Below are 4,543 nucleotides of genomic sequence, written 5' to 3'. Positions count from 1 at the left end.
ATTAGCCATTAAGAGGCTAGAACTAATGGGCCAAGCAGTGTTTACAAGAATACAGTTTCCGTGTTATTATTTCGGGGCATAAGCTAGCCAGGCGGCCGGAAGCCGGGTGGCAGGAAAGCAGCCCGCAGCTCCTACTACAGTTAAATTTGGTCAGCTGGTAGCTAGTTTGGCCCTCTGATTCAAAGGAAACTGTATTGTCAGAATGCAATAAAAATATCACACCAGTTCAGCCTGCTGTTCAAGAGGATACTGTCTACTACAATAAGAAACTTATGGTGGCAGTAAGTTGAGGAGGCCAGTCACATGGCATCCACATAGATAAATGTTCATGCTCACTTCACTTTATCCCTTTTTCAGTTCAGAAACATATCTCATGGATTGGTACTACCCACAATTAGGGCCCTTATACCTATGTGAGGGATTTGATTAAGAAGCATCCCATACATAAATACAAGCATGTATTCAACTGTTAGTGGCATTGTTTGTGGGAGGTTATAGAGCCTTCAGGAGGCTCTTCTGGAGGAAGTACTTCATGGAAGACAGAGTTTGAGGGTTTACAGCCTCACCCAGCCATCAGTTCACTCTCTCTGCTTCAGGCTTAAAGTGGAAGATGTGATCTCTCAGCTTCCTGCTCCCACCACCTGCTGCCATGCCTCCCCTTCATCAAGGACTCTGTGTGTCTCTCTCTCTGGGTCTGTGAGTCAAAATAAGCTCTTCCTTTTATAAGTAGCTTCTGGTCATTGTGTTTTATCACAACAGAAAATTAGCTGATACAACACTCTAAATAATCTGCTCTAAAAAATGCGCCAGTCATATGTCCAAAGTTTTATTTTCATGGTGGTTCTGAATCCTATTAAGATTAACCATCTCACACAAAGACACTAAGTCTGTGGTTTAACAACTTGCTTATAGCTAGTAAAATGAAACAAATTGGTGAAACAGGAGTCAATGTCATAAGATGAGATGTCCTTTACCTCCTCTTTTTTCACAAGTAAAAAGAGACTCTAAAGAGTCACTGACTGCAGAAAATCAGATCAGAGTGTCAGCCATATTTCTAGTTCCATTCTTCTTCTCGTCCCTGTTGTACGAGCAGAAAGAGCCTCTAACTAGTCATTGGCTGCAGAAAATCGGATCCAAATGTCAGCCTTATGTCTAGTTCCCTGCACAAAGAGTCAGTTAGATGTGTACATCATGAACAAGTGAGCCAGGGCCTACAAAGACAGTATATTTCATCAAGAAAGAGTAAGGAGTTTGCAAGCTGCATAGCCTATAGCTTTTATGTAAAGGAGGAGTCCTGTCACAAGGTGTCAGAAGACAATACTTGGTTTCCTTCACAGCATTTAGCAGGAGCTAATCCCATCCTAGCCATAATGTTGGTCATTTGTGAGAATCAGGCATTCAGTTTTATAACCTGGTAGCATCTTTGACATTCCGTTGTTGAACCATACCATTTCATTTTAATTGAATTAATAAATAAAGTGTAACATACTCATGGCCACCTGTGAGAGCAACCTTTTAGCCTATGTCTCAAAGAAATTGTTTTAAAAGCAACTTATGTGTGGGGAAGAAAGCTAGATCTGAGGAATGTCAAAGTTCCAGGCAATTAGCATAATTTGTGTTTCTACCAATGCCTTAGTCAAGAAATTAGCTGGCATCGAGACAGACACTCTGTTAAAGGAAACTTCCTGGAGTTGATCTCTGCATCTTAGTCATAGTTCTTCTACTGCTATGAAGAGACATCATAGCCAAGGCAACTTTCTACAAAATAAAGCATTAAACTGAGGGCTTGCTCACAGTTTCAGAGGTTTAGTTCATCATGATTCTCGTGGGGATCACAGTAGCATGGAAAGTGCTGTGGCGGTAGCTGAGAGCTACAGACATATCCACAAGCAATGGAAAAGAAACACCGGGTGTGGGCTTCTAAAAACCTCAAAGCCCATGCCCACAAGCAGTGGAAAAGAAACACCGGGTGTGGGCTTCTGAAAACCTCAAAGCCCATGCCCAGTGGCATACTTCCTCCAACAAGGCCACATCTCCTAATCTGTTTAATCCTATCAAAGAGTTATACTCTCTGGTGACAAAGAGTTCAAATATATGAGCCAAAGGGGGTATTTTTATCCAAACTACCACAACCTAGGTATGTATCTTTCTCTTATTTTCATAAATCTGATTTCATCCTTACTTTTCTTAGCCTCAAAAAAAAATCTCCTTGTGTTAAGAAGAACATTAGGGACAGGGTACAGGGAGTTGACTCAGTGGGTAAGATAGCTTATTCTACAAGCATAATGACCTGATTTGAATCCTCCACAGCCCACAGCCGTGTTAAAAGTAAACACAGCTGTGAATACCTGTAGCACTAGCATTAGGAGAGAGACAGGCATACTCATAAAAAGAGGGATTTTGGAAAACTGAGAGACCCTGCCTCAAGGATAAAAAGCAGAAAGTTATAGAAGTTACTGGATATCCTCCATTGACCCCTGTGCGCATTTTTACAGGTGTGCATAACCACATACTCACATGTATACAACACACACACAAACACACACACACACAAATAAAGGCAAAATCCTATTGCTATATCATCCCTAATTTTACTATAAGCCTTCATTTACTCTTTCTGATATGGAGACAGAAGCATAAAATAGGATTCAAATATTTTGATGTAAAATTGATAGTGATTCTCAAACATATAAGACATAGATATGACTATAGACCCTTTTTCTTTTTTAATTAATTAAAATTTTCAATTATTTTACATCTTACCTCAGTTTCTTCTCCCTCCTCTCCTCTTACCTCCCTCATCCACTCCTCTGTTTTTGTCCAAAAATGCACAGGTCTACCATGGGTGTCAACAAAGCATGGCATATTAAGTTGAGAGAGAACCAATTTGTGTCGTGGCTGGGCAGGAAAGGCAACCCAGTCTGAGGAATAGGTTTACCAGAACCAGCTCAAGAATTAACAACAGTCCCTGATCCCACCGGTAGGAGTCCCACAAATAGACCAAGCTATACAACTGTCACACTTATGTAGAGAATCTAGGTCGATACCATGCAGGCTCCCTAACTGTTGGTCCAGAGTCTGTGAGCTCCTATGAGACCAGGTTAGTTGTTTCTGTGGGCTCCCTTGTGATGATGATATTGACCCCTGTCCCAGCTCGTACAATCATTCCTCCCTCTCTTCAACAGGATTCCTGAAACTTGGCCAAGTGCTTGGATAAGGAGCTCTACATTTGTTTCCATCTCTGGTGATACTTTGTTTGTGCTCTAACAAATCGAGCTTGCCTGAAGATCAGAGGGCAGAGCTAGCCAATTGTTAACCATAGAAGCCCGGAGGTCTGTACAAGCACACCAAAAGTGATACGACTGGGAAGAGAGAGGAATACAATGCAGGAGGGGATAGGATTCAGGATTCAGTCTGAGGTTTTTAGAGACAGGATCTTGTCCTATTCAGTTTTAGGTAAGAAATCTGTCTAGTGGCTGATGCTCTGCTATTCTGATCTTTTAAGTTAAATCCTCAATATACAACTCTGGGTTTCTATTATAAAGATCAATTAGAATCTGTGGTAAATACATCAGTTACTGGATGAAGGCTTTAATGACAATTAGGGTAGTCATCAATCAGTCCAAGAGATGGCTAGTTCAGGCACCCTCCCCACTATCACTAGGAGTCTTAGCTAAGGTCATGTTTGTGGCTTTCTGGGAGTTTCTCTGGCACAAGGTTTATCTTTGACCCCGAAATGCCCCCCCCGAAGATATCTCTTTCATTACTCTCCCCCTCTATCACTCAGCCAGATACCTCATGTTCACATGCCAGTTTTACCCAGGAGATCTCTTCTTTTTATCCTTCCCAGAGAATTCTGCGTGTCCCCTTTAGGACCTTCCTTGCTACCTAGCCTCTCTTTACAGTTTACTAATACTCCATTGTGTAAATGTCCCACACTTTCTTTATCCATTTCTTGATTGAGGGATATCTAGGTTGTTTCCAGGTTCTAGCTATCATAAATAACACTGCTATGAACATAGGTGATCAAGTGTATTTGTGGTATGATTGAGCATTCTTTGGGTATATGCCCAAGATTGGTATAGCTGGATCTCGAGAGAGCCCCAACGATGAAGGTAGATTTTATGAACATTTCTTTATTTGGAAGTTTTAAAGCATAGCAATACTTTACAAACATTAATTGTAATATAGGTATGTTATATAAAAAATTTAGTCCCTCTCTTTCTCTCCCTCCCTCTCATCCCTGTGTGTGTGTCTACCCATGTTTTGGGATGAACATGTATATACATGGGTGTGCACATGTGTTGGCATGTATGTGTAAGTCAGCTAATAAATATTTGATGTTCCTGAATACCTATCCAACATGTTTGTTTAAACAGGAATTTTGACAGGCATGGAACTCATCCCACAAATACGCTTGTCTCACTTATACTGACTATCATCACAAGTATGTACCTCCATGTCCATAAGTGTACGTGTTCTGCAGAAAAAAAAAAAAACAGCTCACGTACTTGAACAACAGCACTTTCCCAACTAAAATATT

The sequence above is a fragment of the Microtus ochrogaster genome (genome assembly GCF_000317375.1).
Source record: "Microtus ochrogaster isolate Prairie Vole_2 chromosome 14 unlocalized genomic scaffold, MicOch1.0 chr14_random_3, whole genome shotgun sequence".
NCBI lineage: Eukaryota > Metazoa > Chordata > Mammalia > Rodentia > Cricetidae > Microtus > Microtus ochrogaster.
The sequence above is the reverse complement of the archived record's forward strand: the minus strand, read 5'-3'. Positions refer to the sequence as shown.